Source organism: Geotrypetes seraphini, chromosome 9, assembly GCF_902459505.1.
Source record: "Geotrypetes seraphini chromosome 9, aGeoSer1.1, whole genome shotgun sequence".
NCBI classification, from domain to species: Eukaryota; Metazoa; Chordata; class Amphibia; order Gymnophiona; family Dermophiidae; genus Geotrypetes; species Geotrypetes seraphini.
In genome coordinates this window covers 137568577-137591917 of record NC_047092.1, presented here as the reverse complement: position 1 = coordinate 137591917, position 23341 = coordinate 137568577, and the positions used below count along the sequence as shown (strand labels likewise).

At 41.8% G+C, this 23341-nt stretch overlaps 1 protein-coding gene across 2 annotated transcripts in view; it reads left to right on the top strand.

The window, feature by feature from the left end:
* Nucleotides 1-2104: 2104 nt before the first annotated feature.
* Nucleotides 2105-23341, top strand: part of NMNAT3 (nicotinamide nucleotide adenylyltransferase 3) — a 170580-nt gene continuing 149343 nt past the window's right edge. Inside the window, exon 1 of one of the 2 annotated variants that reach the window (XM_033958964.1) lies at nucleotides 2105-2220. The gene's annotated coding sequence lies outside the window, so the exon portion shown is untranslated. The remainder of the gene's footprint in view (nucleotides 2221-23341) is intronic. The other variant, XM_033958963.1, reaches the window with a different exon arrangement.

The window sequence follows — 23341 nt, the reverse complement described above, 5'->3', positions numbered from 1 at the left end:
TAACAAATTTGAAGAAGGCAAGAAAAGAAAATTGTCTCATTTTCCTTTGCATAATTCAGTTTCTTTTCAACAGGATTTCACGTCAAGAAAGGTTAATTTTGTCATAAACACATAACTTCAGAGAGCAGTGGAATGTAACTGTTCTCCATTTTACCCTTCCTCGAATAGGATATACTGACTTCTCTCAACACTAGGTTAGACAGAGCACTAGGTTAGAAAGACAGAAGGATGGGTAAAGGATGTCAACCTGCCTCACAAAGCAAGCCTTTTCAGTCCCCAACAGTCCATGATCTGGAAAAATAAAATTGGCACACTACAGACAGTACAGTTAATAACATGCATTCATTCATTCCATGTTATGTCCAAATCTCGTAAGGAAAACACTTTCACATCCAATGTACAGAAAGTGCTATGAGTCATGAACCATGAATTATTGTTTGATTGATCTATGGTCTACTAATTGCTGATGAGCAAAAAAAAAGTTTTTTGAATTTCTATGTGCAAAAGTATCTTGCTGCAACAAATAAGGATATTAATTGAAAACCCAAATTCACTGATATAAATTCTTAAATAAACCAATAGACCATCCAGGACAGACAGGTTTTATAGACAGACACTATAGAAACAACTCTTCCTGCCGTATCAGATTTTGTTAGGCTGAAATCCTAATTTTAGAAGCATCTCCATGTCTTTACAGCCTTTACATGTTTGGAGAGGCCCAATCATCTAAAGCAGTGGTCTCAAACTCGTGGCCCAGGGGCCACATGCGGCCCGCCAGGTACTATTTTGAGGCCCTCAGTATGTTTATCATAATCATATAAGTAAAATAAAAACAGTTTATTGATCATATGTCTCTTTTGCTATAAATGACAATATTATTATTGAGACTTAGCCAAAAGGAAAGATTTATAAACTCTAAAGAGTTTTACCTTATGCAAAATTGTCATTTCTTTAATAAGACACTAACTATTTTTTCGGAGGCCCTCCAAGTCCCTACAAATCCAAAATGTGGCCCTGCAAAGGGTTTGAGTTTGAGACCACTGATCTAAAGGAACCATGGACTTGATATACTGTCTTTTTTTTCTCTGGTACAATCAAAGTGGTTTACTTATAGTATATGCAAGTACTTTTTTTTTTTTTTTTGTTCCTAGTGAACTCACATTTATTTTGCAATATGAAATATGGGCATTAAACCATCTGTTTGGTGTAAGCACAGGTTGCTTATTTTGTGAGTGTTTGTACATGTATTTTATGTACTTTTATTATGTATGTTTATATTTTGTGAGCGGGTTATAAATAAAACAAAAAACAAACAATCTTAAGTTCTGTACTTGGAACAGTGGAGGGTTAAGCGACTTGTCCATGGTCACAAGGAGCTGCAGTGAGAATTGAACCTAGTTCCCCAGGTTCTCAACCCACTGTACTAACCGTTAAGCTACTCCTTCTCTCAAACATAAACTTCTAGAAAATCATATACATATTTTAAAGTAAAAGTTTTGTGGACCATCAGAAAGTATACTACCTTAATTCTTTTTCTATGTTTGTGGTGATAAGTTTCATGTGTCTTGTTACAGGTCCATTGTACTTTTTGTTGTTTTTTTTCTTTTTCAACTTTAATCTATAATAATAAAACCCTAGAGTGCGCATGCGCTGTTAAACAATCATGACTCCTGGTGGCATGAGGTGTGTTTCTGTGTCAGTCCTCATGGCGCCTGCACCAGTGACTCCTTCTTCCCGCTGCTGCTCCTCTTCAAAGCGCTTCAGGTCTTCTACAAATTTGCTTGCTCCTTTTACTAGCATTTAAAAAATGTAGGTAAAAGTTCAAATTCATCATCAGTCCTCTGCAATTCCTAATGTGGGTTTAATTCATTTTCAGTAGCAATAGGTTAATGTGAACTGAAGCTGGCTTTGAAGAATTGGAAAACTAACAGAGAGAATCACAGACCTCTCACGATGAGCAGGAAAAGCTCAATATAAATCCAGCAAAACTTTGTGAAATTGTCTTGCCAACAAAGTTATCTAAATTTGAACCTGCCAGGAAAGGAGGAGAGCAGGCTGCAAATTTGCTTCCTGCCCCAGGACCAATGGGTTGTTACTTCCTGATTGAAGGACGCCTGGGGGATTGATGCAGGGAGTTGCCAGAGGAATGGAAAAGAATTAGCGGGAGGGTTTCGTTTTTAAGGGAGGAAGGTTCTGCTTTGATTCCACAGAGCGAGAGAGGTAAAAGCAAAATAACTGTATTCTTTGAGCCCAGTTATGCGTGTATGGTGTGAAGTTACAATCCCCCTCCTCCAACGACAGAGTCTGCAATAAAAACTCTGCCTGTTTTGTTTTGAACTGAGAGAAACTACCTGTAAAACACATAAGCCCAGATCTTAGTTTGTGTTTGTGGTTCTCCTGATACTCTAGAGGCTGTGTACTAAAACAAATTGTAGTTTATAGTACTGACCTGAACAATAAAGCACGGTTGTTTGTGCCTTAAAATCTGGATGATTAGATTTGCTTTACGTAGATCAGAACTAGCTATAATAATAAAACCCTAGAGCGCACATGCGCTGTTGAACGATCGTGAGTCCTGGTGGCGTGAGGTGTGCTTCTGTGTCAGTCCTCACGGTGCCTGCGCCAGCGACTCCTCCCTCCCGCTCTTCTTCAAAGTGCTTCGGGTCTTCTACTGGCCTAATTTCCTCTGCCGCGTCCCTGATGACATCATCTGGGACGTGGCAGAGGAAATTAGGCCAGTAAAAGACCCGAAGCAGTGTGTTTAGTGTGCCTGGGATGCTGCTGGAGCTGCCATGTTTGTCAGCCGTCTAGTGGTGGGAGGGTCGGCTGGGAGGGTTAACGGGGGTTTCTGTTGTGCCGGGTAGGGTCAGGGTGGGGGGAGGGGGAGTCACGGTATGTTAGTGGTGTGCCTAAGGGGGGAAAGGGGGAGTTGCGGTGTGTTAGTGGTATGCCTAGGGTCGGTGTGGGGGGGGGGTTAAAAACATGCTGCTCAGGGGGATGGGAGGCAGGCAGTCAGACTGGCATCGGGGAGGGTGGAGTGGGGTTTCAGTGGAAGGGGGATGGGAGGCAGGCAGGCTGGCATCGGAGGGGGTGGGGGGGTTCAATGGAAGGCAGGCAGGCAGGATGGCATGGGGGCTGGTTTCCATGGCAACATGCTGCTCAGGGGGATGGGAGGCTGGCATCAGAGGGGGGTAGGGGGTTTCATGGAAACATGCTGTGGGCAGGCAGGCAGACTAGCATCGGGGAGGGTTTCAATGGAAGGGGGATGCAGGCAACGGAGGAGGTGGGGGTGTTTCAATGGAAGGCAGGGAGGCTGGCATCGGGGGGGGGGGTGGGATGGTTTCCATGGAAACATGCCTCTCAGGGGGATGGGAGGCAGGCAGGTTGCCATCGGGGGGAAGGGCTTCAATAGAAGGGGGATGGGAGGCAGGAAGGCAGGCATCGGAGGGGGGGTGAGGGGAGGAAGGAGGCACTGGGGGCACTAAGGACATAGAAAGGGGCACTGGGGGCACTATGGGCATAGGAAGGGGCTCTAAGGACATAGGAAGGAGGCACCAAGGACATAGGGAGACAGGGAGGAGGAAGGAAGGAGGCACTAAGGACACAGGGAGACTCACAGACAGAAAAAATGTCAGACAGGCAGCGTACAAGGAGAGAGAGACAAAGAAAAAAAAATACCCAGACAGACAGACATCTGCTCTAGCACCCGTTAGTGTAACGGGCTTAAAGACTAGTATCATTAATATTTTCCAAATGCTTCTCGGTAGAAAAGTTAATTTAATGTATAGAACTTATCTTTTGTAATGCCTAGGAGACTACAAATTCTAACGTGAACCATGTTTCATAAACTGTATCAGAGTGATCCCCTAGATGTAAATAGGATGAATGCTATCACCATTTTTTTGTACCAGAGAGAATAGAATGGAAAAGAATTGAGCTTGCTTTTGGTAAGTCACCATGAGAAGATTTGCAATCTGTTTTTCCAGTGCAATAGAGATGGTATGCTGAACGAAGTGCCTGGTAAGGAAGGGTCTTCTGTCCAATCCTGCAAGTTCATTGCAGGAGATACTGATCAAACATTTCAGCACCTCCTCCTTCTTTCTGCTCTCTGCTGCCCCCAATCAGTTATTTCTTCTGTAAGTGAGTCTGTAGTAGCAACTTTGATCTGCTTGGTCTTCTTGTTTTCTGCAAGTTTTTTTGCGGTTTATGCACAGGATTTTGTGTTTCGCTAAAGCTTCAATGACTACCTAGCCTTTATGAGAGGAGCAGACTTCAGTCTGCAGCTGACAGGTGGATCCTGCGGGGACCTGCTCATCCAGTCTGCTTGGACTATGGAGCTCGGGGTTTTCCCCTACTATTTTGTTCACTCCTCAACTTGATCAGGTGTGGTAGTGCAGGCTGTATGGTCATCAATTGCATTTCTTCAGAGCACATATGGTGTCAGATGCACTTTTTTTCCCCCTCATGGTGGCATTTGGATCCTGGTCCCAAGGGTTGAGGCTCAGTCCAGCAGTGGCCCGACTGGCAGCCGAATATTCAGAAGACTAGCTTCAGAGTCTGGGATACACTGTACATACATCGCCAAGAGGACGATTTATCTAGAGCTCTCTGGGGACACAAACAGCGATGGATTTTTCACCTCAGCAAAGTATACCCAAATGGACTAAACCACGAGATAGAGTGGTATGCATTTTTGTGACCCTTTTCATTTTATAATTTTTCCACTTATAATTGAGACATTCCAGCTAGGGACCTTTAAAAGTTTCCATTTGAATAAATTTTGTGTGATGTCACCGCTACGGGCATTTTAAGCCTCGTTTTGATGCCGGTTTCACAGGGTATCTTTTCTTTCTAACTCTCCAGTCTTTTGAGCTGTCAAGATCAAAGGATTAAGATACTGTCTGGTATACTATGGTTTTAGAAATTTTAAGATGATTATAAGAATTGGATGCTGTTACTTGTGACCAATATTAAAGAGCTTATTTTCACGCTGTTACGTTTATCCAAAGGGTTCTTTTTTTAAAAAAAGTCATGGCTCAGCTTCCTGAAGTAGTGATTGGGAAACACGGCTCGTGTCAAAACTGGGGTTTACCATCTAATGTCGTTACTACTCATGAAGATAAGTGCTTTGAAATTTACAGCTTTATATTAAAATCTTTATATCAATTTAAAGTTTTTTTTCATCAAGCAAGCTATCTTTAGTGCTATGATTGGAACATAAGCATGATTAGAATATGATAATTTTTCACTGTATGGCACCCTGAGAATTAATTAATTTATTTATATTTAAAATTATTTATAACCCGCTTATCCACAAATCTAGGTGGGGAACAAAATAACATTTGAAATACACTAAATACTGTGTAAACAAATACAAATCAGCAAGACAAGCATAGTGTAAAAAAGAACGAGCAACTCAAGCGGTCACAAGGCTCAAACCAAAAAAGCAATCAAGCAGCAAAGTTTTCACCCCTTTTTTTAAAATGCAAGAGCATGTTAGATTGGCATTGGGTCCTGCACAGAAAGCATCGACTTGCGGTTCCCCACAAATCTCACCACTGCCAATGACAGAACTTCTAAACAGAAGACCTTAACTCATGCAAAGGACAGTGCCACTATAGTAGAGAATGAACACTTGACAGTTAAGCTGAAGCACCTTGAATATCAAATAAAGAACTTTAAGCTCGACCTGCATGCCAATTGACAGCCAATGGAGCTGTCGATTATCTATTTATGAGCACATAAAGATAATCATTTAACCTGATATATGATTTATTAAATTTATGTGAAATTGTTTGATGTGTTCTGAGGATTTTTTGTAGTGAAGATTCAGAAGTGGCAGCTTTCCTGGTGGCAGAGGTCCTCTTCAGTTTCTAGCTACCCTTACAGGAGCTGAGACAGTCTGCAGCACTTCTTCCCAGTGTCTGGTCTATGAGTAGGGCAGGTTAGTTCGGGGGGTGAGTGTGTGGGTCTGAATTTGATGGTTATATTTTTATGTAGCCTTGTTTTCCCACCCCAAAAATCCTAAAATCACTGTTTTGGGCTGTCGTCCGGAGGAGATACAGCCATTTTTTCATCAGGAAATCCCTGCAGTGGCCATCTTGGATTTTTCCTGATTTGAATTCTAAGTTCTCCAACTTCCTTAAAAAGTCTTGATTTTTATTCTAACCACCAGGGATGGAGTCTTCAGGCTTCAATATCATGAATTCATGTGACGTTTGCTCCGGTTGGGCACCAGAGGAGTGCCCTGTGTTCTGCGCAAGATGGGGAGACAGGAACCTTGGGTTTAGCCTTTGCCCATCTCATTAAGGCTGCCAAGAGATTGTTGGGACAGTTGGGGCCAATTTTAGCCTCTCAGAGCCCTGGAGTGTGGCACCAGTTGAAAAGAAAGTGCTCTAATCCTCCTTGCAGGGGGTTCTAGGTCATCTATGCCCTTTACACCTGACTTTGTGAACTTTATCGGCGGTGCTAGTGCATCTTCTGGGTTAGCTGAAGAGTGACTGGCCACACAGACTTCCTATGGTTCTGCATCTGTTCTTTTAAGACCTGTGGCTTAATGTTCAAGTGTCCTGCCCTGCCAGGATCTGCACCCAGCGCCCCCTCCCTCTCTCCCTCACCTCCTTCCCTGTCAGGCTCTGCATCCAGCCCCCTTCCCTCCCTCCCTTGCTTGCCACTGCACCCTGTCCCCCTTCCTTTCCCTATCCATTGTACCTCCTCTCTGTCGATATCCTGCATGCCACCGCACCTTCCGTATGACCCACGTACCTGGAATCCCTGAATGGTTCCTGCAAATTCTCGCGAGACTTGCCACAGCCATTCAGGAAGCTGCTCAGCACTGAGCAGCAGCACAGGAAGCACGCTCCTGCTCGATACAGCTGAACTGCCAGAACTCTCAGCACTGACCAGCTCAGCAGTGGGGCAGAAGCGTGTAAAGCTTGCTCCTGCCTACTACACCTCTGGACTACCAGGGATTCCAGGTACGCGGGTCATACGGAAGACACGGTGGCATGCAAGATATTGGCAGAGAGGAGGTACAATGGATAGGGCAGGGAGGGGGGCACAGGGTACAGAGCCTGGCGGCCCGGCAGAAACCTTTAACAATTCCAGGAGGGGGGGGGTAGGCTCTGGGCCGAATATAAACCAAGACCCCCATTTTGGGGCCAATTTTTTGGCCCAAAAATCTCAGTTTTATATTTAAGTGTATATGGCAAGTACTGCTGTGGACTAAGGCAAGGACCCCTCTGTTTGCAGGCTGTTCAAGTCTCCTGCCCTGATGGACCTTCTTATTGAGCCTCTGAAGGAGCTCAAATTTGATCCTCCTCAGCGTACCGCCTTTCCATGGCATCCAGATATGAACGTTCTGATCTCTGAGCACTGGGAGAACCCGGAAGACTCCCCTAAGGTGGAAAAACAAGTTATATCCTATGGACCAGGAGTTCTAGCAGATATTTGCTATGCCTAAAGTGGACTCCTTGGTAGCTCAGATGACAAAGCGCATGTCCCTGCCCAGAGAGAGAGGCGGGTTGCTTAAGGATTAACAGGATTGCAGGCTGGACAGATTGCTCAAAGAGCAGTTTGAGGCCTTGACTTTGGCAATTAAGGCTGCTGTGGCATGGCTGGATTCTGGCCAAATTAGCTCCGCTTGCACCTGGTACCTCCTGCCTCTTCTGAAACAGCTTCCTGGGGGAAAAGGGCTCTGCCAGGCTTTGTCCCTCTCCCCATGATTACCTCAGCTGGATCCTTAAAGGGAACTATTATTTCTCCCCTGGACTCTGCTCTGGGGTTTCTTAAAAGGCCAGTATTAAAATGTCCTAATCTGGGCTGCTTCTTTCTTTCCTTCTGGACAGCTTAAGGTTTAAAACTGGGTTCAGGGGTAGGACTGGGACAATAAGTGTAGGACTCTGAGTCCTCTCTACGCAGCGCAGAGTCCCAGAAACGACATCTCGCGTTCCCTTTTTTGTCCATACAACTATAGCCATATCAGTCTTGGTGCTACCAAGTGAAATTTGATGTAGATAGTTTGCTATGTAGTTATAGAATCAGTCATAGACCCTATTGAATAGAGTTATCATACGTCCGGGGAAAACTCGGACATGTCCTCTTTTTAGAGGACTGTCTGGGCGCCCAGAAGGATTTTCAAAACATGGCAGTTTGTCCAGATTTTGGAAATCCTGAGCTCGGAGAGTGCCTCTGGAAGCCTACTATTGAACAGCATGACCCTATAGTGCTATGCTTAGGGTTACCAGATTTTTGCTGGGCAAAAAGAGGCTATGTGGCTCAACCCCATTCCACCGCAGCCCCACCCTGCCTTGTTCTATCCCCCAGCCCCACACAAACCTTGTCTCTCTGGGCCACGTCTGAAGGGCATCTGCGTGTGCGGATGCGATGCAGTGACATCACATGCATGTGTGCGATGCAGTGACATCACAACATTGCATTCACGCATGCGCAAATGCCTTCCAGACATGGCCTTGAGTTCAAAACTTTTTAAAACCTGAACAAAGTGCCGGGTTTTGAAAAGAGGACATGTCTGGTTAAATCGAGACTTCTGGTAACCCTATCTATGCTATGCTAGAAATGTTTTATAGTCTGCAATTTTGCCATAAGATTTAGTACAGATTGCAATAAAGAAATCTCTCACAATCGGAAAGAATTACACCTTTAAACCAGAGAACTCTTAATTACATAGTCCGTAGAGCTCATTTATCAAAGATATGTTTTCAGGTGTTTACAAAAAAGGTAATAAGACCTAGACATTATAATTTGAATTGGTAAACTATTCCTAACCTTTACACTCTATCTAAATGATGACTGATAATATCTTTTTAGTTTACACTTCTCCCTCGTTATTCGCGGGGGATAGGGGCAGAGCCGGACCGCGAATGGTGAAAAACCGCGAATATCCGGCTCTGACCCACCCCCGCCTCTCTTCCACCTTCCCCCGGCATTCCAGCCAGCTAGATCACCAGGTAAGGCCAGGATGCCGGGAGGAAGACAAAAATATGGGGTTTTATTCCCCTCCCCCCCCAAAAAAAATCACGATTATGTGAAATCGCGAGTAGGGAAACCGCGAATAGGGAGGGGGAAGTGTAGTACCTTTTAAGGATAGATATGGCAGTAAACACCTTCTAACTGTCCATAGGTTTTTATGAGTTTGCTAAATATGTCAATAATTAGTTATACCTTTTGGGATCTGTGCAGACAAAGATTTATATACCATACAAGCAATATTAAATGTTCTAGAATGTACAGTGGTGCCTCGCATAACGGACGCCTCGTACAGCGAACGCTGCACATAACGAACTTTTTGTCTTGCTCCCTATAACGAACTTCGTTTCACACAACGAAGTCGCCCGAGGGGCCCGGGGGGGGGGCGGAACTACTCTCGCCGCTTTCTAATGTGAGCCGGGAACAGCAGCACCCTCCTGTCTGAATGCAGTGTTCCATCATCTCCCTCCACCTTACCTTAAAAACCGAGTTTTCCGGCTTTCTTTTTCGGCCAGCCACACACTTTCAAAGAGCAGCACATGCGCGCATGCTCTGTTGTTCAATCTTCTCCTCTGACGCAACCGGAAACCGGAAGTTGCAGGAGAGAGAACATTGATCAACTCCAGCAGCTGCGCGTGCACAGCTTTTTGAGATCGTGCGGCTGGGTGAGGGAGAAGGCTGGCAGGCTCTGCATGTGAGGTGAGGTGGAGGGAGGGAAATGTAGGGCTGCAGAACGAATTATTTTGTTTTACAGGTATTCTTATGGGAAAACGCGTTTCACACAACGAACGTTTCACATAACAAACTTGCTCCTGGAACGGATTAAGTTCGTTGTGTGAGGCACCACTGTACTAGCAACCAGTGAAAATCCCTCAAAAGGGGAAAAGCTCTGTCAATTTTATTTGCTCTGCAAATCAATCTTGCTGCAGTATTTTTCAGCAATTGTAATTTTTTCTGAGATTTCATAACGACACCCTCTTTTAAGGAGTAGCAATAATCTAAGTAGGTTAATAGGATCGGCTAAGAAATAGACTGAAAACTGGAAGAATTCAAAGAGAATCGAATAGCCATTAGCTGTCACTACTAAAGAAAAACGTTTTTTAGAAGTGAATTTATTTGATCTTCCATAGTCAGTTTTGAATCTAAACTAACTCCTAAGACCATAGATTTGTTATCTATCTGAAGAATCTCCCCTGTGTAAAGTAATATATCAAACCAAATCATAGTTACCAAACCACCTCCAAGGATTCAAGACAAAGTTAGACAAGTTCCTGCTGAACCGAAACGTATACAGGTAGGGCTAGTCTCAGTTAGGGCGCTGGTCTTTGACCAGAGGTCCGCCGTGTGAGCGGACTGCTGGGCACGATGGATCACTGGTCTGACCCAGCAGCGGCAATTCTTATGTTCTTAAGAACATTGTCCTTAGTCCAGGCATCGACAACCCCAAATATTATTTATCAGTAAATCAAGAGTTAGAGAAAAGATATCTAATGCTGGACATATCATCTTCAGATGAAAGTACATAAATCCCCAGTGTTGTCAAGACATCTCCCAGAACTTGCATTTACAGTAGATGTTAAATAATAAAGATAACTTTAAGACCTTTTACTCAAATTTCTCAAACCATATCAATAACTTTAACTGACATACTTATTTTGCTAAGTCTATGGGCTCCTTTTACAAAGGTGCGCTAGCGTTTTTAATGCACACCCCAGATTAGTGCGCGCTAGCCGAAAATCTACCACCTGCTCAAAAGGAGGCGGTAGCGGCTAGCGTGCGCGCTGTTCTGCGCGTTAAGGCCCTAGCGCGGCTTTGTAAAAGGAGCCGTATATGCCACTAAAAAAATGATCTATTGTGTCAAATGCAGCTAAAATAGTGAACTGGAAAAAGGACTAGTTTCAAGTTTCAAGTTTATTATGGTATTTGATATAATTGCAGTATCCAAAGCCAATGCGATTTACAAAATTAAAAGTAGGTAAAATTAAAAAATAAAAATTTTTCAACAAACAGGGGATAAAAGACAATTTTGACATAAAAATACTAAAGAAAATGAGGGAAGAAAAAAAAATGGATTAAATATAATATAAAAATAAATGAAAGGGTGGGTAAGGAAACAGAAGGTTAGGGGAAAGTACCATCTTAATCTCTACTTAAACAGTGTTCCTGGTCCAGATAAGTTCAAAGAAAGAAGTAATGAGATTAAGAAAGATCAGTTAAAGGCATCCCTGAACAGCCAGCTTTTTTAATAAGCCTTTAAATTTAGTAAGCAATTTTTTTTCCTTTACTCAAGGTTGATTTAGTTTCTGATACTAATGCAAACAGTACTGTTTTTGTACTCTGTGACAAACAATTATGTTGCATAAAATGCAAATTATCAGAAGAAAATAAAACTTCTGAAAAGTATAAATTACAAACTGAAGTTGCTTGGCAAGCCAGGAGATTCTTGCTACAAGATGATAATTTTCAACCACTGTAACGTCAGAACCCACCAATCTAGGAATTGGAGTTAAAACTTATACTTTTGAGATAAGAGCCTGCTTCTAATGCACAATTAATAAAATTAGTAAAAGAACAGCCGTATCAGAGATTGTTTTCAACAGATATGAGCAGCAAATATCCAGATACACACGATTTCTTTGAGAGATTCATAAGTAATGGTTTAAAAATTAATTGGAGTAAACTTATTCCATAGTCTATTATTTTGCATATCTTCAGTCAGCTGTTCCAATGGAAAATGTTGTTGTTGTTAGGTGCCATCGACTTATGCTCGAGTCCTAGCGACTTGATGAATTGCGGATCTGAAAAGAAATCAGTTTTGTCTAGTCCGGAAAGGTCCTCTGGTGTCATCCACATGGCTTTTTTCAACATGTCCAACCATCTGATTACACCTGGTTCCTTCAATCTTCCCAAACATAATGTCCTTCGCAATTGATCTCTCTCTTCTGATGGTGTGACCAAAATAAGACAGTTGTTCTGTTCTTGGGCCTGTTCTTTTTAACAGTTTTATAAGTGATATTGCTGAAGAACTGTCGGGTAAGATTTGCCTCTTTGCAGATGATACCAAAATCTAAAATAGAACAGACACCCCGGATGGTGTAAATAACATGAAGAAAGACCTGGCGAAGCTTGAAGAATGATCTGAAATTTGGCAGCTAAAATTTAATGCTAAAAAATGCAAGGTCATGCATTTGGGCTGCAAAAACCTGAAGGAATGGTACAGTTTAGGGGGTGATGAACTTATGTGCACGACAGAAGAGAGGGACTTGGTTGTGATTGTATGTGATGATCTTAAGATGGCTAAACAGGTTGAAAAGGTGATGGTGAAAGCTAGAAGGATGCTAGGGTGCATAGGAAGAGGTATGGCCAGTAGGAAAAAGGAGGTATTGATGCCCCTGTATAAGACTCTGTTGAGACTTCATTTAGAATACCACACCTATAAAAAGGATGGAGTCGGTCCAGAGGAAGGGTACTAAAATGTTGTGTGGTCTTCATTATAAGGCGTATGGGGACAGACTTAAAGATGTTTATTTTTATTAGTGTTTATAGACCGCTGTTCGATACATCATCATAGAAGTTTACCTTGCACTAAACAAAGAAGAACTCCATCATCAATTGGAAAGTAAAAATACAAAAAATAATAAATAGAGTAAGATTTTAATTAAAATAGAAAAAAAATCTCAATATGTATACTTTAGAAGAAAGGTGCAAAAGGGGAGATACGATAGAGATGTTTAGATACCTACGTGGTGTAAATTCGCATGAGTCGAGTCTTTCATTTGAAAGGAAGCTCTGGAATGAGGGCATAGGATGAAATTAAGAGGTGATAGGCTCAGGAGTAATCTAAGAAAATACTTTTTTACAGAAAGGGTGGTAGATGCGTGAAACAGACTCCCGGAAGAAGTAGTGGAGACAGAGACTGTCTGAATTCAAAAGGCATGGGATAGGCTGTGGGATCTCATAAAGGAAGAGATAATAGTTACTGCGGATGGGTGGACTAGATGGGTCATTTGACCTTTTTCTGTTTCTATGTTTCATCATTTGGGCTTCAAGTGAAATAAGAACATAAGAACATAAGCAATGCCTCTCCTGGGTCAGACCTGAGGTCCATCATGCCCAGAAGTCCGCTCACGCGGCGGCACAACAGGTCCAGGACCTGTGCAGTAATCCTCTATTTATACCCTTCTATCCCCTTTTCCAGCAGGAAATTGTCCAATCCTTTCTTAAACCCCAGTACTGTAAAGCGCATTCCAGTAGTCCACCACTCGTTGGGTAAAGAAGAACTTCCTAGCATTCGTTTTGAATCTGTCCCCTTTCAACTTTTCCGAGTGCCCTCTTGTTCTTTTATTTTTAGAAAGTTTGAAGAATCTGTCCCTCTCTACTCTCTCTATGCCCTTCATGATCTTATAAGTCTCTATCATATCCCCTCTAAGTCTCCTCTTCTCCAGGGAAAAGAGACCCAGTTTCTCCAATCTCTCAGCGTATGAAAGGTTTTCCATCCCTTTTATCAGACGTGTCGCTCTCCTCTGAACCCTCTCGAGTAACGCCATATCCTTCTTAAGGTATGGCGACCAATATTGGACGCAGTATTCCAGATGCGGGCGCACCATCGCCCGATACAACGGCAGGATAACTTCTTTTGTCCTGGTTGTAATACCCTTCTTGATTATACCTAGCATTCTATTTGCTTTCTTAGCGGCTGCTGCGCACTGTGCCGTCGGCTTCATTGTCATGTCCACCATTACCCCCAAGTCCCTTTCTTGGGTACTCTCATTCAATAACATCCCTCCCATCGTATAGTTGTACCTTGGGTTTCTGCTTCCCACATGCAATAGCCGGATCTCTTCCAGGATCGATTTGTTAGTTCTTCTGGCAGTCCACGGCACACCTAAAATCCTTCTCCAGCATCAAAGCTCAAATGGAAAATCTAATCTATGTAGCTTAATGCATTAGTGTTAAAAGAATCCCTCACTTTATTGACTTTAGTTTGAAAAAACATTGCCAAATTAGCAGCTGAAGTAAGTGAAAGTAATTTCATTGATTCTGACCAATTTATTAAAAGTCGCAAGCAGTACTTTGGATGAATTTTCCACTTCATGAACAGAATGAATACACTAGTATATATATGTATATATATATATATATATAATTTTTTTTTATTTTTTTTTTTTGGGGGGGGGGCTTCAGATGTAGCTTTTTTGTGTACTCTAAAAAGAAGAGTGCCAAGCCTTGAATGTTCTTGTTTTTTAGTTTTCCTGTAAGATCTTTCTGCCTTGTTACATAATCTTTTAAATATTGCTAAAGATTCAGAATACCATGGATTTTTAACTACTCTAACACTTCTCTGTTTTACAGGTGCAATATTAGATATAATAGGAGAAACCTTATAGTTTCAAAAATTCAGCATTAAATCAGCCAAATTGACAAGTTAAAGCATAATAAATCACCAAGAGCTCCTTTTACAAAGCTGTGCTAGAGCCTTAACGCGCAGAATAGCACGTGCTAAATTGCCACGTTCGCTAACCGCTACCGCCTCCTTTTGAGCAGGTGGTAGATTTTCGGCTAGCGCATTAGAAACGCTAGTGCACCTTTGTAAAAGGAGCCCCAAGACTGGATGGTATACGTCCCAGGGTACCAAAAGAACTCAGATATGAAATTGCTGACCTGCTGTTAATGATCTGCAACCTGTCGCTAAAATCGTCTGTAGTACTTTAAGATTGGAGGGTGGCCAGTGTTATGCTGATTTTTAAAAAGGGTTCCAGGGAAGATCCAGGCAATTGCAGATTGGTAAGCCTGACTTCAATGCCAAGCAAATTAGTGGAAACAATTATTTTAAAAAATAATTATGGAACACTTAGGCAAACATGATTTAATGGGCGAGAGTAAGCATAGGTTCAGCTAAGGGAGGTTTTGCCTTGCCAATTTGATTGACTTCTTTGAAGGTGTGAATAAACATGTGGATAAAGGTGAGCCAGTTGATATAGAGTATCTAGATTTTCAGAAAGCTTTTGACAGAGTTCAACATGAAAGGCTCCTGAGAAAATTAAAGAGTCATGGGATAGGAGGTAATGTTCAGTTGTGGATTAGGTATTAGTTATTAGACAGAAACCAGAGGGTAGGGTTAAATGGCCATTTTTCTTAATGTAGAGGGTAAATAGTGGAGTGCCACAGGGATCTATTATGGGACCAATGCTATTTATTTTATTTATGAATGATCTGAAAATTGGAATGATAAATGAGGTGATTAAATTTGCAGATGATAGTAAACTGTTCAAAATTGTTAAAATGCATGTAGACTATGAAACATTGCAGACAGACCTAAGGAAATTAGAAGACTGGGCATCCAAATGGCATCTAGCCCAGTATCATGTCTTTACCGAGGCCAATCCAAGTCACAAGTACCTGGCAAAAACCCAAATAAATAGCACTCTCATTCATCCTATTTTGTCTGCTCATAATCTCTGGGTCATCTTTGACTCCTCTCTATCCTTCACCCCCCAGATACAACATATCACTAAAACCTGCTGCTTCTTCCTCTATAATATTACCAAAATCCAATCCTTACTCTCTAAGCATATTACCAAAACACTTATCCATGCCCTCATCACCGCATGTTTATTACTGCAACTCGCTTGTCTCAGGCCTTCCACTTAGCCATCTTGCTCCCCTCCAATCCTTCCAGAATTTGGCTGCACGATTCATATTCCAGGAGAGCTGCTATACTCATGTTACCCCGCTCCTAACATCACTTAATTGGCTTTCCATCCATTTCCGAATACAATTCAAACTCCTTTTACTGACCTACAAATGCATTCACTCAGCTGCCCCTCACTATCTCTCTTAATTTATCTCCCTCTATGCCCCCCCCATGATGCACATTGAGAAGAATAACCCAAATTATAGTTACCAGATGCTAGGGTCCACCTTGGGGGGGAGTTAGCGCCCCCCAAAAAGATGCTAGGAATTACAATATTAGAAAAGGGATGGTAAATAAGACTAAGAATGTTGTAATGCCTCTGCATCACTACATGGTGTGACCTCACCTTGAGTATTGCATTCAGTTCTGGTCACCTTATCTCAAAAAATATATAGTGGAACTAGAAAAGGTTCAAAGAAGTGTGACTAAGATGATATAGGGCATGGAACTCCTCTTGTATGAAGAAAGATTAAAGAGGTTAGGGCTCTTCAGCTTGGAAAAGAGATGGCTAAGGGGAGATATGATTGAGGTCTACAAAATCTTGAGTGATGTAGAATGGCATAAGTGGATCGAACTTTTTTACTCTAAAAATGACAAATACCAGGAGATACTCGAAGTTTCGGGGAGATGCTTTTAAAATCAATAGGAGGAAATATTTTTTCACTCGGAGAATAGTTAAACTCTGGAATGCAGTTAGCAGTTAACATAGCTGGTTTTAAAACAGATTTGAACAAGTTCCCGGAGGAAAAGTCCATAGTCTGCTATTGAGACAGACATGGGTTAGCCACTGCTTGCCCTGGATCGGTAGCATGGAATGTTGCTCCTATTTGGTTTCTTGTCAGGTACTTCTGACCTGGGTTGGCTGCCATGAAGAGGTGATACTGTGCTAGATGGACCAAAATAGCATAGAATCATTTTTTCTTGGATAAATTATAAGATTGATTACATGATTCCTTAGTGCCATGCAAATTTAAATTTTTAAAAAAGTGTTTACTAGAATTTAAACATCCGAGTAGATTATTTTGAGGCTATAGATTCATTTGCTGATTATTCTTGGGTAGTTGTGTATAATTAATCCAGATGCGGAGGAATAGCACTATACATAAAAGAAAACATACAATCGACAAGAATGGACATAGCAGAGACGGTCAACAAGCTAGAATCGCTATGGGTTAAAATACCAGGAAGGAAAGGGCCTGAAATAAAGATAGGTCTATACTATCGTCCACCCGGACAAACCGGAGAAATCGATGAAGAAATGGAAGCCGAGATGAAGCGAGAATGCAAAAGCGGTAACACAGTTATTATGGGAGACTTCAACTACCCTGGGATAGACTGGAGTCTTGGAAGCTCAAGATGCGCCAGGGAGGCAGACTTTCTAGAGGCTGTACAAGATTGCTTCATGGAGCAGCTTGTTAGAGAACCGACGAGAGGAAATGCCACTCTCGATCTAATCCTAAATGGGCTAAGGGGACCTGCAAAGGAAGTGGAAGTAGTGGGACCGTTGGGAAACAGCGATCATAATATGATCAAGTTCAAGGTGGAAATAGGAATACTGAAAGGAAAGAGAACCATAGCGACAACTTTTAACTTCAAGAAGGGAAACTACGAAGCAATGAGAGGAATGGTAAAGAAGAAACTTAGGAACACTTCCAAAAAATGGCATACGGTAGAACATGCCTGGTCCTTTTTCAAGAATACAGTGAGCGAGGCGCAAAATCTGTATATCCCCAAATTCAGAAAAGGGTGCAACAAGAGTCGAACAAAAGACCCGGCGTGGATAACTAAAATAGTGAAGGAAGCGATAGGCAATAAGAAAAACTCATTCAGAAAATGGAAAAAGGACAAATCTGAGGGAAACTGGAAAGATCACAGAAAGTATCAAAAGGAATGTCATCGTGTGGTTCGAAAAGCCAAAAAAGAGTATGAAGAGAGGCTAGCCAGGGAAGCACGAAATTTCAAGCCGTTCTTTAGATATATTAAAGGGAAACAGCCGGCTAGGGAAGAGGTGGGACCACTGGACGACGGAGACCAGAAGGGAGCGGTGAAGGAAGAGAAAGAGGTCGCAGAAAGACTTAACATGTTCTTTTCATCGGTATTTACAAACGAAGACACAACCAACATACCGGAACCTGAACAAATCTTCAAGGGAAATCATGCACAAAAGTTAACATCCATGGAAGTGAGCCTTGATGAGGTGCGCAGGCAGATAGAAAAACTAAAAACTGACAAATCGCCGGGTCCGGATGGAATCCATCCAAGGGTTCTGAAGGAACTAAAGGAGGAAATAGCAGAACTACTGCAGCAAATTTGCAACCTATCTCTGAAAACAGGTGTGATTCCGGAGGATTGGAAGATAGCCAACGTAACGCCCATCTTTAAAAAGGGATCAAGAGGGGACCCGGGAAACTACAGACCGGTGAGTCTGACCTCGGTTCCGGGGAAAATGGCAGAAGCACTGATAAAAGAAAACATCGATAAACATTTTGAAAGAAACGAACTTCTGAAAACCAGCCAACATGGTTTCTGCAGGGGAAGATCGTGCCTGACTAACTTACTGCACTTCTTCGAAGGAATTAACAAACAAATGGACAGAGGAGACCCCATAGACATCATATACCTAGATTTCCAGAAAGCCTTTGACAAGGTGCCTCATGAACGTCTACTCCGGAAACTGAAGAACCATGGGGTGGACGGAGACGTGCATAGATGGATCAGAAACTGGTTAGAAGGTAGGAAACAGAGGGTAGGGGTGAAGGGCCACTACTCAGACTGGAGAAAGGTCACGAGTGGTGTTCCGCAGGGCTCGGTGCTCGGGCCGCTGCTTTTTAACATATTCATAAATGATCTAGAAACAGGGACGAAGTGTGAGATAATAAAATTTGCGGACGACACCAAACTATTTAGTAGAGCTCGGACAAAGGAGGACTGCGAAGAATTGCAAAGAAACTAGGGGAATGGGCAGAGAGATGGCAGATGAAATTCAATGTTGGGAAGTGTAAAGTATTGCATGTGGGAAGCAAAAACTCGAGGTATAATTATGTGATGGGAGGGAAGTTTTTGAATGAGAGTGCACAAGAAAGGGACTTGGGGGTGATGGTGGACATGACAATGAAGCCGACAGCACAGTGCGCAGCTGCCGCTAAGAGAGCGAATAGAATGCTAGGTATAATCAAGAAAGGTATTACAACCAGAACGAAAGAAGTTATCCTGCCGCTGTATCGGGCAATGGTGCGTCCACATCTTGAGTACTGCGTCCAGTATTGGTCACCGTACCTTAAAAAGGATATGGCATTGCTCGAGAGAGTTCAGAGGAGAGCAACACGACTGATTAAGGGGATGGAAAACCTTTCATATGCTGAGAGATTGGAAAAACTGGGACTCTTTTCCCTAGAAAAGAGAAGATTAAGAGGGGATATGATAGAGACTTACAAGATCATGAAGGGCATAGAGAGAGTAGAGAGGGACAGATTCTTCAAACTTTCAGAAAATAAAAAAACAAGAGGGCATTCGGAAAAGTTGAAAGGAGGCAAATTCAAAACTAATGCTAGGAAGTTCTTCTTTACACAACGTGTGGTGGACACCTGGAATACAATTCCAGAGGAAGTTATAGGGCAGAGTACAGTACTGGGGTTTAAGAAAGGTTTGGACAAATTCCTGCTGGGAAAGGGGATAGAGGGGTATAGATAGAAATTTACTGCACAGGTCCTGGACCTGTTGGGCCGCCGCGTGAGCGGACTGCTGGGCGCGATGGACCTCGGGTCTGACCCAGCGGAGGCATTTCTTATGTTCTTATGTTCAGGCATAATTTAGAGAGAAATGTTCTTTGTTTTATTTTTCTTGTATTTTTCTCCAGAATTTAGTGCTGGCTCTTTCCTATCAACCCCCTTGTTTAGTAGACTAATGTTAGTGATTCAATTATTTCCTGTTTTCCTAAATTGGGCTTATGTGTCCATCTGGGGATTATTTTGTTGTTAGACAAGAATTGCATTTGTAATGGGTCAAGATGCTGACAGAAGGGAAAATGATATTTTTTTTTATACTAGGCCCAAGACCTGAAAATGGTAGCAGCATAGCTCTACAGCAGTTGTGCATGCAACTGCCATTATAAAATATTACGAGTTGAATAACTTTCTTTAGCCCAACAGCTGGTATAAAACGTCATGCTTAACCCACGCTGCTCCTTGTGAACCTGGGCAAGTCACTTAGGGCTTCTTTTACAAAGCCGCGTTAGGCTTTTTTATCACCGGCCATAGCGGTATTAGCTCTGACACTCATAGAATTCTTCTGACCATTGGAACTAATACCACCATTGATGGTGATAAAGCCTAACGTAGCTTCATAAAAGGGGGGGTTAATCCCCCCCATTACACCAGATACATTAGAGTGGGCTCAGACAGGAAAACATGCTCGAGTACCTGAATAAATTATTGTAAACCGTGCTGAGAGAGAAAGGTATAGAAAATTGAATAAATGAATTATAGGCAGTTAGGTGCCTAAATGCTAGTATTATATAACCTGTATATGTAACTGCCTGGAATACTCCTGACCATCCATACTCCTGCAAGGTCCATGCCCTCCTTGAAGCTATATGCTCTGGAATTTGAGCATACAACTTACAAAATAGTGACTTTGGGCACCTATGTGTGTAACTGTTAACTGTTGCCAATTAGTACCAATTAAGACAAATTATAGCTTATTGCTTATTAAATTATAGTTTATTGCTTATTAAATTAAGTTAGGTGCAACTGGTTTATTCTATAACTTGTGTATGCAAACGTATGCTGGTTGAAAATTCATGCATGTAACTTTGTAGAGTGGCTGTGTAGGCATGGAGTGGCTGAAAAAAGAAGAGAAAAAAAGATAAATGTATTCTTTCACAGTTAGTAGGAACATATGTCTTTTTATTGCTTGATACTGCAAGTGTATTTGGCAAAGATTGTTGAATCCCGAAAGAGCAAATTAACCATTTTTATCACACCATTCGGATACCATGTTTTCAACAGCTTACCCTTTTGGAATTTCAAGTACTCCAGAGATATTTTAAATAACAGACTGAATATTTACAGTACTTGAAAAGAAGCATTAGTTTATATGGATGAGGACCTGGTGTAAGGTTGCCCTGAAGGGGAACATGAGAAAAGGTTGTAAAATAACCAGGGAGGCAGAAGGTTCAAAACTGTACAAAACCAAATGACTTTCTGCTGTAAAGACAGAGCTTACTTTTCTGGAACATCATATCAATAAGCATGATATATATCAAGGCATGAAAGAAATTGAAGCCGTCACAGGTGTGAAAACTCAAGAATCAGTTGTAAGCTAAAAAGAATCCTGGACATGATTCAAAAATATTTTACCAAATTTGGCTGAGGTAACTCAATCTTTGAGTGAACTACTGAAGGTGGACACAGTGTGATTTGGGGGAACTCCCCCAAGATAAACAGTTTCTCTTTTACAGATTCAACTAGCACATCAGTACACATATTCTACATTTTTTTGAAAGCTCTTTTCTTTCCTATTCAGGTAGGTAAATTATTGAATGCCCCTCGTAGCAACAAAGATAGTGGCAGAAACGTGATGGCAGATAAAGGCCAAATAACTCATATTGTCTGCTCATCTGCATCTTCCATTATCTCCTCCTCTCCCTAAGAAATCCCACGTGCCTGTCCCATGCATTCTTGAATTCAGACAGAGTGTCTACAGCACCTCTACCTGGTGACCATTCTGTAAAAATGTATTTTCTTAGATTACTCCTGAGCCTGTTGCCTCTTAATTTCATCCTATGTCCTCTCACTCAGCAATTTCTTTTCAGTTGAAGGAGGCTCGCCTCATGCATATTTATGCCATATAGATATTAAACTTATCTTCTTATAACTCCCTTCTAGACCACTAATCATTTTAATAATCTTCCTCAGGGCTGACTACATCCTGTTCATATGTTTTTGAAAGTGCGGTCTTCAGAATTGTACATAATATTCTAAATGAGGTCTCACCAGAGTCTTATACAGGTGCATCAATACCTCCTTTTTCCTACTGGCCATTCTTGTCCTTATGCACCCAAGCATCCTTCTAGCTTTTTCTATCACCTTTTCAACCTGTTTGGCTACCTTTAAGATCATCACATACTATTGCACTAAAGTCCTGATCCTCTTTCATGCACAAAAGTCTTCACCTCCTAAACTATACTGTTCCCTTGAGTTTGTGCAGCCCTAATACATGACCTTGTATTTCTTAGCATTAAATCTTAGCTGCCAAATTTCAGCCAATTCCATAAGCTTCCTCATCTCCAAGATAGGGTGGTATATCAAATTCCCATAAACAGGTAATCCACACCATTGGGGTATCTACTCTTGCAGATTTTGATATCATCCACAAAGAGGCAAATCTTACCAGACAGCCTTTCAGCAATATCGCTTAACAAAAATGTTAAAAAGAATAGGCCCAAGATCCAAACCTTGAGGCACACAACTGGTAACATCCCTTTCCTTAGAGCGATCTCCACTGACCATAGAAGTGAGTAATATTCTACTAATCATCTCAAGAGAATTTATGTTCTTCCATATGTTTTTGTTTTATTTATTTATACTCCACCTTTATCCAGGGTGAGTTACATACTCGTATACAAAAATATAAAATTACATGTAACAGACAAGTCGAATCAACGACAAACATACCTACAAAACAGGAAAAACAATCCAGACAATAAAATACATCAGTGACCAGCACCCTACTATCATCAATCTCTACTCTTCCTCATTCATTCAATCTCAGATTCTGTATTTCATCTGACAAACAGATGCCTTTTGAGTAATCTCTTGAAATTCTGTAAATTCTGTTGTTGGCGAATATACTTAGGGAGGTTATTCCATTCCTGGGCCCAATGCAATGGAAAATACTATATCTGGATGATGTTAACCTCAGATCTCTTACAGATGGGATTTGCAGATCTATGTGTTCTGCGGACCGAAGCAAGCGAGGATATATTTGGGAGCCAAATTGTGTAGGCACATGTAAACGATTAACAATAACTTATAACGTATCCTATCCCTCAACTTCAACCAATACAAACTTACATAATATTCTGTCATGGGTTCTCATCTTCCCAATCTAAACAGAGATCTCATGACCAAATTTTGGGCAACCTGGAGCACCAAATGACCCCGGTACTCCCTGGAGCACCAAAGTACAATAATTGAGAGCTGAGAGAACAATTATCTTCAAAACTGTCTTAAACAAATGTGCTGCCAAATAGGGCCTGAGACCATTCAACAAACTGAGATGAAAATACACCTTCCGAACTACTGCCAGCACCTGCCTTTTAAATGTTAGCCCTGAATCCACAAGAACACCTAGATATTTCACCTCCTGCACAACTGGCACAATTTTTCCAAGTAACTCAAATGCTTCAGGGACATCAGGACCTAATGACCTTGCGACGCACAACACCTTCATCTTCTGAATGCTTAATCTAAGCCTATGGCAGTCCATCCAGTTTTTTTTAATAGCTGTCACAACTGACTGCAAGCGTGATGATGCCACATTAAAATCTCCTATTGTGAAAAAGAATTGGATATCATTGACGTAAAGACGGTAAGATACACCGAGATCTGAAAGCAGTTTACAGAGCGGTGCAAGGTGCAGATTAAATAATGCAGCAGA